This window comes from Fukomys damarensis, unplaced genomic scaffold (genome assembly GCF_012274545.1).
Source record: "Fukomys damarensis isolate Sample0158 unplaced genomic scaffold, DMR_v1.0_HiC HiC_scaffold_14, whole genome shotgun sequence".
NCBI classification, from domain to species: Eukaryota; Metazoa; Chordata; class Mammalia; order Rodentia; family Bathyergidae; genus Fukomys; species Fukomys damarensis.
This window is the reverse complement of record NW_022900926.1, coordinates 52,127,695-52,140,640: the sequence shown is the minus strand read 5'-3', so window position 1 is coordinate 52,140,640 and position 12,946 is coordinate 52,127,695.

Here is a 12,946-nt window from a genome sequence, read left to right as displayed (position 1 = left end):
TGAGAGCCCAGTTGTTGATTCTTTCTGCTAGTTCCCATGCTACTGAGGATTTGTTCATAAAGTCTTTTCCTAGGCCAATGTCTTCAAGACTTCTGCCTAACTTATCTTCCAGCAAGTTTAGTGTTTCTGTTTTAATATTTAGATCTTTAATCCACTTGTATTTTAATTTAGTTCATGGTGAAAGATAAGCGCCCAGTTTTAATCTTTGGCAGGTTGAAATCCAGTGTTTCCAACACCATTTATTAAAGTAGCCATCCTTCCTCCAGTGGAGACTGTCAGCTCTTTTGTCAAAGATGAGGTAGCTGAGTCCATCTGGAGTTGTTTGCAAGGCAGGCGGCGGAACCACTGAGCTAAATCCCCAGCCCTCTATCTGGAGTTGTTTTTGTGACTTCCAATCTGTTCCACTGATCCTCAGATCTGTTTCTTTGCCAGTACCATGCTGTTTTTATCACAGTGGCTTTGTAGTATAGTTTCAAATTTGGAATTGTTATATTCGCTGCCATGTCTCTGTTGCCTAGGATGGCTTTTGCTATTCTAGGTCTCTTATGGTTCCAAATGAATTTTTGGATTCTTTTCTCTAGTTCTGCCAAATATAGTGTTGGAATTTCAATTGGCATTGCATTGAATCTGCATAGCAGTTTTGGTAGTATGGCCATTTTCACTATGTTGATTCTTCCTACCCAGGAGCAGTGGATATCTTTCCATTTTCTTTTATCCTCTTAGATCTCTTTTTTTCAGAGTGCTGTAGTTTTCAGTGTAGAGGTCTTTTGCTTCTTTTGTTAGATTGATTCCTAGATACTTTATTTTTCTGGGGTGCTATTGTGAAAGGAATTATTTCCCTAATTTCTCTCTCAGTGAGTCTGCTATTTGTGTACAAGAAGTCTATTGATTTTTGGGTGTTGACCTTGTATCCAGATACTCTGCTAAAAGTGTCAATTAATTCTAGAAGTCTTTTGGTGAAGTTTTTTGGGTCTTCAATGTAGAGTATCATATCATCAGCAAATAATGACAGCTTAACTTCTTCCTATCCTACCTTTATTGCTTTAATTTCTTTCTCTGGTATAATTGCTATGGCTAATGTTTCCAGAACTATATTGAAGAGGAGTAGTGATAGTGGGCATCCTTGTCTTGATCCTGATTTTAACCTGAAGGTTTTCAGTTTTTGGCTATTTAATATGATGTTGGCTGTTGATTTTTCATAGATAGCCTTTATTAAGTTGAGATATAGACCATCTGTTCCAATTTTTTGCAGGGTTTTTATCATGAATGGGTGTTGCATTTTGTCAAATGCTTTTTCTGCATCTATCGAGAGGATCATATGTTTTTTGTCCTTCACTCTGTTAATATACTGTATTACATTTATTGCCTTACATATGTTGAACCATTCTTGCATCCCTGGAATAAATCTGACTTGGTCAGGATGTATAATCTTCTTGATGACCCTCTGTATTCTGTTTTCCAGCAAGACTTTTGATTGAAGGCATTTTTCTCTATTGGTTTGAGCCTACTTGCTAATTGTGCTCAACAACTTCAGTGTACAGGGAACAAAATACTAAGTCTTGGTTAATGAATTAATTTGAATATGTCATTTGGGTCCAAATTATATAGGGAGGACTTGGCAAGTTGTACTTGCCCCAGGATAAAGCTTCATTTTTTGGTACTAGCTGGTTCTTCCTCTGGTGGCCCATATGACTAATTGTTCCTGGGAGAAAATAAGTAAATGTACTATAGATGGAACAAAATCTCTAACCCTAGTGGCTTTGAGAATGGCTGAGGATAAACAAATTTTCACCAAGATAGTGGAGAGAAGATCTTTCACCAATGAGTAGTCATGGGTGATATATTGAATACCTAAAATTTGGAAGTTTGAAGGATATATGTAGGACCTAGTCCCTATCTTGAAGGAGCTCCAACATCCAAGGTAGGTGAAGGCAGTTACATGGACTACTATTTGAAGAAGCTGAATTAGCAGAGGAACCTCTGTGGAGGAATGGAGGCTTCACTACCTTGGGAAAGGTGCACTGAGTAGAGCAGGCTTTCTCTCTGTAGTGCTAATCCTTCTATCTTTCTGTCCTTTGGAGCATGTTTCTATGTACTTAAGGGAGTTGTTTGAGGATAGCAAGCATGTCCATCTGGGAACTCTCTAGCCTGATCCTCTCTAGATGGAGAAGCCAGAAGCCACATGTTATGACTGTGTGTTCTAAATAATTATGCTCTTTTGCCCATGTTTTTGTTTTAAGACAAGGTCTCATTATGTAATGCAGGATGTCCTTGAACTCACATCCTCTTGCCTCAGCCTTCCAAGTCCTGGAATTAGAGGCATGTGCCACCATTCCCTTTGCTTCTGTTTCAATGAGTAAATAACTTGCAAGTGGAAAATAATGAAAGCACAACCCTTCCTTCTAGTTAATGTGCAGACTGGTTTTATAAACGGGTATAAGGGAGATGATGATCACCCGTAAAAGTGATTCACCTATATGTGCATGTCATTCCATATTGGGCATCTGACATGGAGAAGTCATTTAGATCTGCTGTTCCTGAGCTCTAGACAAGGCTTGAAGTCCTTGTTCTGTGCTCACAGAAAGACTTCGGTGATTTGGGATCCCATGTTTTGGCAGCTTGCTCCTTTCTTTTACTATCCTATGTACAATATTTAGGCTGATTGTCCAGCATTCTGACTTTGTACGTCATGATTCAGATTTTAGCCTAACTCCTTATAGTAGAGTGCTCTTGGGCCAACTTCTTATTTAACATTCATTTCAGTTTCCAAATCTCTAGAATCCAGGTTATGACATACTTCTGAGTGACAGTTTTTCACACTGGATGATGCACAGTGCCTGACACATAGTAAGTGATCAGTATTAGCTATTAAAATATTTCTTTCCTTTTTCTTTACTGAGAGAGAGAGATTCATTTATTGCTTTATTTCAATGTCTGTGCCTCTAGTTTCTGCACTCTTTCTTTTAGCCTACATATGAGGATAGCCTCTGGTCCAAATATTCCTTATAATTGACTCATTTCTCTTTTTTCCTTAAAAATATCTTCTGCTCTCATCTACATTGTTTTTACCATCAGCATTTATTTTTAATTTTAATCTTTGCACTCCTGGGGATTGAAACAAGTTACAACTCCAGTGCTTTTAATTTTTTAAAATTTTTAACTTTTGAGACAGAGTCTTGCTAACTTGTTAAGTTTCCAAGACTGGGCATGAACTTATAACCCCCCTACCTCATCCTTCCAAAGTGCTGAGTTTACAGGCAGGTGCCATTGCACCCAGCTAGCATTACCATTTAATGTCATGGAAAGAAAAATGATCCATACTTCCCATGTCTCATTCTTCAACTCCCATTCATTCTTCACTGAACTGAATATAGCTTCTGACTTTGTTATGCTGTCAAGACTTTCCCTGGGAAAATCATCAGTGACTTTGCAATTACAAAATTATAAAGAACTTGCTTTTTGCTTCTTATTCCCTTTATGAGTTTTAGCACTGTTCACTACCACTCTTCCTTAAACTTTCTCTGTTTTTGGCCTTAAGAATGCTGCTCTGCTGTCATTTCTTATACTATTATGTGTAAGTTGCCTTCCCTGATCCTTTCTTTGAGTGTCCTTTACATATTGCTGTTTACTGGCTCACTGTTTGGTTTTAGAGAATTACAAAGTGAGCTTTAGTAAGTGGAGATGCATTTATGTATTTGGATAAGAAGACTAAAGTATTTTTTTCTAATGGGGAGAATTTGACGAAATATTATAATATTTATCTGAAATTATAAACTTAATAGGAAAGCAAAGACTTTGAAAAAGACACTAACTGGGGGATAATTTTCTTAGGTAAAATAATGTAGTCCATTATAAATCTAAAGTGATTTTTAAAGTGAAAACTATCATTAAAAAGTAGTTAAAAAGGATAGAGAAGATAGTACAATTATGGATCTTAAATATATGTGAACACTTATAGAAAACTATCACACATCAGTAAAAAATAATTACTCAATAAAAACATTGAGAACTCTGACCAACTAGCAGGGTGAAAAAGAAACCCCACAATTTGAAGTCCTCACATTGTAGTGTAAATCACAATAAATTGCAAAGAGATTTAATAGTTACATTTAGACAGTTCAAAAAGAGAAACACTTAGGTTATATATTCTCTGATATGTAAATAAGGAAGGAATTTTAAATTCTGGGCTTGGCATTTAAGGGCATTTGGATTAATAATTCTCTACCATTGCTTGGCACACAGAGCTACAGAGTTTCAATCATATTCATTATTATCTCAAGCCAGCCATACCAGAATCTTCTTTTTGTCTTGTCTTTCCTGCAAAGCGTCAGTGTAGTTGTGTCTGATTCCCTTGTCTCTCTAGGTGGTAGGTCAGGGAATGCTCTTTTGGTATCTTCATCACCTACCTTTTCTAGAATCTCATTCTGGATCTCTTCTCAGTCTAGTCTTCATTATCAAGAGACCCTTTCATTATCAACTTTAACTTTCTCTCCATTCACAAGAACCAATGCATTGCATTTACCTTTTCCTATTTGATGGGGTTCTTGGTATACAGTAGGAACTCAATAACTAATGAATGAGCAATTTTCAATTATGATTTTAAGTCAATTTCTTTAGAAATTGGATCTTCTGTATTATTCTCCAGACCATTCTTTTAATAATGAAATAATAGAAAGCTGCATTAAAGTGATGGTAGCAGAGATCATGAAAAGGGTTAGAGCTCCTGCACTGAAAACTACAATACTCTGAAAAAAGAGGTAGAAGAGGATATAAGAAAATGGAAAGACATCCTTTGCTCCTGGGTAGGAAGAATCAACATAAAGAAAATGGCCATATTTCCAAAACTGCTATACAGATACAATGCAAAGCCAATGGAAATCCCAAAAGTATATTTCACAGAACTTGAAAAAACAATCCAAAAATTCATTTGGAACTAGAAGAGACCTAGAATAGCAAAGGCCATTCTACACAACAGATACATAACAGGGGATATCACAATTTCCAACTTGAAATTATACTACAAAACCACTGTGACAAAAACAGCATGGTACTAGCAAAGAAAAAGACATGAGGGTCAGTGGAATAGATTAGAAGATGCAGAAACAACATCAGACATACTCAGCTACCTCATCTTTGACAAAGAAGCCAACCACTCTCACTGGAGGAAAGATAGCCTCTTAAATAAAAATGGTGTTGGAAAAACTGGCTTTCAACTTGCCAAAGATTAAAACTAGATCCATATCTTTCACCATGCACTAAGTTAAAATCCAAGTGGATTAAAGATCTAAATATCAAAACAAAAACACTAAATTTCCTGGAAAATAAATTAGGTAAGAACCCTTGAAGACATTGGCATAGACCTAAGAGACAATTTACAATGTGTGAAAAAAATTTTACCAGCTACTCCTCAAAGGACTACTATCTAAAATATATAAAGGACTCAAAAAAATCAGGCCCCCAAATACAAAGACCCAATTCAAAAATGGGCATCTGAAATGAACAGACATCTTGCAGACAAAGAAGTAAAAGCAGCAAATAAATATTGAAAAAATGTTCAACATTAAGAAGCAAAATCCAATAATATGTTGTATACAAGAAACACACCTAGTACAAAAAGACGCCCATAGACTGAAAGTGAAAAGATAGAAAACAATTCTCCATGTGACAGGAGGCCCCCCCCAAAAAAGACAGGAGTAACAATCTTATTTGCAGACAAAGTAAATTTCAAACCAAAACTGAATCTAGTATTATTGATGTAGGACAGTACTGTATCATACCTCTGTGAATGTAAAATATCCAGTACCTGCTCTATGATACATAGTAGGGACCGTGCTTTATCAGAGCTACATTTAATGATATTACTCTAGAATGTTCTCTTTCCAGATGATGATTAAGAGGCTAATAGAAAAAATGGTGCCAGGTACCACAGCAGCAACAGAACTTTGCTGTTTTCTGGACATTATTCTTTTCTTTTTCTTTTTCTTTTTAATGGAATGTGCTGAATGTCTATAATTTTGTTCAGATGACTGCAGAACCTGGAAAAGCTGTTGCTGCTATTGATGCATAACATACTATTATTAGTCTATATATATATATATACATATATAAACACACACACACACACATATATATATATAAATTGAATTTTGGGAAACTTCAACAGTGCTGCCAACTTTGGAAAACATCATCCCAATTTACTGTTTTGACTTGGCATTGTACAGAAATGGACAACCATATTGGGCTAGAAATGTTAATTTATTTATTTTTTATTTTTTTCCCTTATGTACAGGGGTAACACATCGTACTAAATATGTAAGGTCATATCTACATGGGTTTGATTACAGAAAGTAATAAAGTATTCTCTAAATAATGAAAAAAGAATAAGATAAAACTATAAGAGCAAGAAGCAATTTAAATATGTTCAGGGACCATTTTCATCTCCAGAATTAAGGATTATTTAGATGTTACATCATTGCCTTTTCTCTTTTACTTTCCTTTTTAGTTTTATTTTAGGATTCCCTATTTTTAATGTTCATACAGAGACTTCTTTAACTCAAATACCGAATAGTTTCTTTGGTGTGAAAAACTATAATAGTACACAGGATCCTAATGAGATAATTAATAATGTGAAATAGGAAGTAAAGGGCTAAAGGTGTAAGGAAAGTGGGAGGGGTGGGGGAGAGGTAATAAGGGAGAGGAAAAAATATGAGAAACTGAAAAAATGGAAATAAAGTGTTTGTAAATGGGGAGGGGAAGAGGGAGTGAAGGGAAGGCAGGGACAAGGGGAAAAATGAGAATCAAGACCTATTATGTAAAGGTACAGAATCCCAATGATGAATGTAATTGTATTGTATACCTAGATTGTACCAATAACCTCAATAAAAAGAAAAAAAACTGGAAAAAAATGTTCAACATCATTGGTTATTTGAGAGATGCACATGAAAACAACACTGAGATCCCACCTTACTCCAGTAAGAATGGCTGCTATCAAGAAATCAACAAATAACAAATGCTGGTGGGCCTGTGGGGAGAAATAAACACTTTCCACTGATGTTGGTATTGAAGACTGGTGCAATGAATTTGGAAATCAATATGGAGATACCTCAAAGAACTAAGATTAGAAGTCCCATTTGACCCAGCTGTACCTCTGCTGGGTATCTTTCCAAAAGAATTAAAAGAATCATACCATAGTGATATATGTGCACCCATGTTTATAGTGGCACAGTTTGTAATAGCTAAAACTTGGAAACAACCCAAATGCCCATGAACTGGGAGACTGAATAAAGAAGATGTGAGTTTTCTATAGAATGGAATACTCCTCAGCCATAAAGAATGAGAAACTAGAGTCATTTATAGATAAGTTGATGCACATTGAGGCTATACTCTTAAGTGAAATAAATAGGACACATGAGTAAATATAGAGTATATCTTTGGTTTGAAAAACTGAAAGTCTAAATAAGGTTCAAATGGTATTATTGATAGTGTGAAATAGGAATAAAATGGTTAAAGGGGAAGTGGGAAGAGGAGGGGAAAGGAAATAAGGGAAAAATGTGAAAAAAGGAAAAAATGGAAACAAAGTCTTTGTAAATAGGGAAGGGTGAAGGGAGGGCAGGGGCATGGGGAAAACAGAACTAAGACATATCATGTAAAGGTACAAGATCCCAAAGATAAATGTAACTATTGTTTACTTTAAATGTACCAACAAACTTAATGGGAAAAAAAAAGAAAAGGGTTAGGTCTAATTTCTGATTTAAATGATTGGATAGAAGAACTACTATAGTTATGTTCTGAACCTGTTACATTGGAGATTTTTGTATACTATTAGTATAGTTTCTGGTCAGTAGTGGGGCTTGAAGATAGCTGTTTTTTGGTTCACTAGGCATTGGTTTTTATATGCATTTGCGGGCTAACTAGTCAAATTGCACATTCACTTCAGTGTTCTTATCCTAGAATATTGTTTAAAAATTTTTCTTTTCTCAATGAGTTTATTGGTACATTTAAGGTATACAGTATAGTTACCTTCATCATTTGGATCTTGTACATTTACATCACAGGTCTTGGTTCTCATTTTTCCCCTTGACCCTGCCCTCCCTTCACCCACTCCTCCCTTCCCCATTTACAAATACTTTATTTCCATTTTTTCATTTTCTCATATTTTTTTTCTTTTCCCTTATTGCCTTCTTTGTTCATCTCCTGGAGATTTATTTTTCTCTAAGATATTTAAAAATTTTCTTTTTGTATCTTGCTTGCAATTTGTTACTCACCCAAGGTTATTCATAAGTCAGAGATGGGAAAACATCCTTTTGATCTTATTCCTGGCAGTGTTCTCTAACAGACCTTCATGAGAAAAGAACATGTCCACTCTTTTTTTAATCTTGGAAACTTTTTCTTTTGCATGGAAAAATGGAAACTTTGGCATTGCTAAAACCCTTTCTATTAAGCTCCAAAGTTTAGAAGCTGTAAGGACCATGTGCAGTACATTTTCTTGCCAAAGCCAAGGAAAACACCTGCCATCCATCAGACTTGGCTTTTTCTGGAAGATTATTAAAATCCTGTTTCTTTAAATATTTCTCATCACAATGGATAAATGATGAATATTAAAATAGTAAGCAAAATCATTGTTTTTTTCCACAGAAAACTATGCTGAACATCTACATGGTGTTTTAAATACGTTTAATCATTGCAATTAAGATAAATTTAGGAGATAGAAATTATCATCACTAATTTATAGATGAGGAAAGGAGGTGCTATAGTCACAAGCATAGCATGTAGTTGAGCTGAGGTTTGAACCTGTGACCAGATAAAAGGCTTGTTTTTTTCTAGTCCTTTGCAATGTGTTCTAGAGGTGGACTCACAGAGCTCCAAGAAAAGCCTGGTTATGGGAAAGACTATTCTAGATGGAGCAGAAGGGTAGGGAGAGAAGATTTGGGAGCACTACAGTAGGAATTCTTGACCTAGGAGTACCTGACAGGGTGATATGTGTGTGGGTAGAATAATCACACAATGCCTTTGTTATTCATATGTCTAGAAATTTATAATTTTTGAAGTATTTCCACTGTCATCAAAAGATCTGGCAGTTTCAAATAATAATAAAAAGAAATGAGGTTTACATAATGACATAGTAGGTAATGATGATATTTCAACTTTATATTGATTTACTGTTTTCTACTAGGTTAGTATAATTTATATAGCATAAAATTCACCCATTTTGAGTGCACAACTCAACAATTTTAGTAAATTTTTAGAGTTGAGCAGTCCTGGCTATAATGTAGTTATAGAATGTCTCCATCAATCAGGATTTCTCTCCTTCTGCAGTTAGTCCCTGCTTATATCACCAGTTCTAGACAATCACTGCTCTGTCTTGTGTCCATCTATGAAACTGCCTTTTTAGACATTTCATATAAATATGTAATCATTTGTGTCTGGCTTCTTTTTTACTTAGTAAAATGTATTTGGACTCATATGTTTACCTTTGTACCAGAAGTTCCTTCTTTTCAATTGTGGAATTATTTTTCACTGTATGGATGTGCCATGTTTTAAAATCCATTTAAAATTATTCCCTAACTTTAGATAATTTATATATCACTCTGAGAAACATTATTTGAATTGATTCCTGAAGAGGAATGCTGGGAAGAAGTCATGGCAAATGTCTTACAATGACAGTAAGACTGATAATAGAAGATGATATTTGTTGAGCTCTTACTATTTGCAAAACTGGTCAGAAATGTTCTATTTATTAACTTATTTAGTCTTGCAACAACCTTATGAGTAATGAATTATTATTTTAATTACAGTTTAGATTATCAGTAGACTGGCCTAGTGAAGTTAGGAGGTGACTTGTTAGAAGTTATCCTCGCTGTTCTCTGTAATGTTAATTTACATTAGTCATTTATAACATAAATATATGACATAAATTTGTAACAAATTTATTTATCAGGTACCAGGGAATTTTAGATAAATTAGATACCTTAGTGTGACTCTTATGAATTGATGAGGCTTAAGCTGAAAAAAGAAAGAAAAAAACATATATTTTCTACTCTAAAATTACAAGTCTGGTCAGTGAAAGAGCCTGGTAGTTTCTAGTAGGAACTGGATTCAATTCCAGTTCTACTGATTATACTGTTTCTGCTTGCTCATTAGTTTCCTCTTTTTTTTTTTCCTCATTGAGTTTATTGGTACTTTTTAAGTATACAGCACAGTTACATTTATCATTGGGATCTTGTACCTTTATGTAATAAATCTTGGTTCTCATTTTTTCCCCTTATCCCTGCCCTCCCTTCACCCCCTCCCCTTACCCTATTTACAAAGACTTTGTTTCCATTTTTTCCTCTTCTTATATTTTTTCTTTCCCCTTATTTCCTTTAAGCCTGACATGACAGGGACATTTAGGATTCTGTGAGACAGAGAAAGGGTGAGCTTGTTTTAAGGGCAAGGATACTGAAATGGGAAGTGAAAGTATGAAGGAGACATAATTGCTTTGCTTCGAATTTGGGTGAGAAGAATGCACACCTGACAGGGTCTATTTCAGTCTAGTAGTCTAAAGTAGTGGAGTAGTCCAATGTTTTGGATTAAAAAAAATCCACATTTTATTTGGGAAAACATGAAAGGATTCTTTTATCCTGAGAGTACATCCATTATTTTTATTTTAATAATATCCTGCATTTGTTTAGATTTTTAAAATGATGAATTTTACATGCATCACATGGCTGCTAAGCGGCCAAACAGGAACTCCGATGCGGGACCTGTGATGCTAACCCTGGATGTCTCCTTGGTGATCCAGATTATACCTCCTCAGGAAAAGCTACACTCACATGCTTCCTTATGGCAGCTCTTTGCATTCTTGAATCAGTTTCACAGTTATAGTATACTTTTATAACTCACCTAGAAATCAAAGTAATCATTTTGTAACTCAAGTAAAAATATGTTACCACATAATTAAAGATTGTCTTTGTGAGTTTCTTTTTAAAATTGTTCTTTTTTTCCATTTTCTTTTCAAAGATGTAGCTTTCATTAGTCCATGGCTGCAGAACATATGGATCGCATCCATCGAGGGGAGTGGTTCCATGCATACACCACAGCTTAATTATTTTTTCATCATCCTTCTTCCCATTCCCATCTCTCAGTCTAAATTTCTTTTAAATAATATCATACATGTATTAATATTGTATTTTTCCTCCTTTCCTTCATTTCGGGAAGTTGAAACATATAAAAATATAGGTCAGAAAGGAGATTTTTTTTTCTATTTTACAGTGCTATGGATCAAACCTAGGGCCTCACATATGTTCAAACACTCTACCACCGGGCTGTACCCCAGGCAAGAAAGGCCTTTGGAAAGCAATTTGAAAGGTTCTGAAATGGGGGCAGAGGTTACCTTTTGTGTTGTATCACAAAAGGAAACGGGATGTCTCAAGAGAAGATCTGACTGCACAGTGTGGAGGTTCATTTATCTTGTAGGCTATCCAATCTGAGCTAGACCCCAATAGAGGTTCCCTCCTGTATCTTTTCACCCAATTTCTGTCATGTCTGGGTATCTGGAAGCGAGCCCAGCTGAGCAAAACTTGTTTGAAAAACCAAGAAGAAGGAGACAGCTTGACCTTTGTGGAATGGTGATCAAAAGGAAGTACTTGGACTCTAAGATTGATGGGAAGGGAAAAGAGATATGAAAAAGACAACAACTTACTGAGGAGAAGGCTGGCCATTTGAAATGGCTCAGAGGCTCTAAACTGAAGCTGCCTTTCCTGCTCAGCCTGTGGAAAAGCTTCCAGACAGCTGGATGATATGGAGAAATCCCTGCTAAATTCTCCCAGGGGCTTCCAAGCAGAAACACAAATGTTAGGAATGGTTCTTTTGGGTTTCTTCCTCTCTACTTATGTATTCTTTATCTTACCATGTATGTATTTAGGTGAATAGTAGGGACCACCACCCTTTCACTATGAAATTTATGACATGAATTCACATATATTAAGGACAGGTTGCAAGTTGATATTATTAGTTAAGAAGTGAGCTCTTAACTCTTTACATCAATTCTTTAAGAAAAAAGCATGATTTGCTTAAATGGATTTTATGGTGACATATTATGCTTGGTTTAAAACATTGACGTAAATTTAATTATTTGTGTGATCAAAAAAATAGGGACTAAACCCTTTTGTGCATGAGGTGATGTTGGAATTTTTGAATTTGTGTTTTTAAAAAATCCAGTTCCTCTGAATATATGTGTGTGTTGGACTTTTCCAAGGACTCCCAGAGAAATTCTTACTAAGGCTAAAAAGATTAATATGTTACCCACGACAATATTGCTAATACGTGGAGGACACAGCTTCTAATGCTAAATATTACAACTCTAGAACATGGGTTCTGTCCTTCTAAATCCTTGATTGCTAATAATGTAAGTAAAATTTGAATTTTGTTGAGTACATTACATGCTCCCCACCCCCTTTGAGTGCATTATATGTCTTGCAAAGGGTTTAGGCAAAGTTCTGGTTGTATTACTTGTTGAAGGCTGGTATTTGTGAGCAGGTCAGCAGTTTTTATGTTTCTCCTGTTTTCTTGGTACTCTGGACTTGGCCTGGGCAAAGATTGGCTCATTGTGGAGCCATGCTCCTGTGGAGGAATTCCGTCTCCCATTTCTCTACTTTTTAATGGGGCAGACTAGGAGTAGTCTGGCAAACCAGGAGGCAAACAGCTTTTTAAGGTGTATTTGGAGATATCATCTGCCCAGTGTCTATAGACTGTGTCTGTCCCATAGAAAGTCATATTCATCTAGAATCCCTCCAGCTGATAAAAAAGGAAACCATTGGTTCCAACTAATTCACTGCCTATAGCATTATTAGTCCAAGAGAGCTATAGTGAAGTACTATAAACTAGGTGGCTTAAAACAACACAAATTAATTCTGTCATAGTTCCGGAGACCAGAAGTCTAAAATCAAGGTACTGGAGAAATGACACT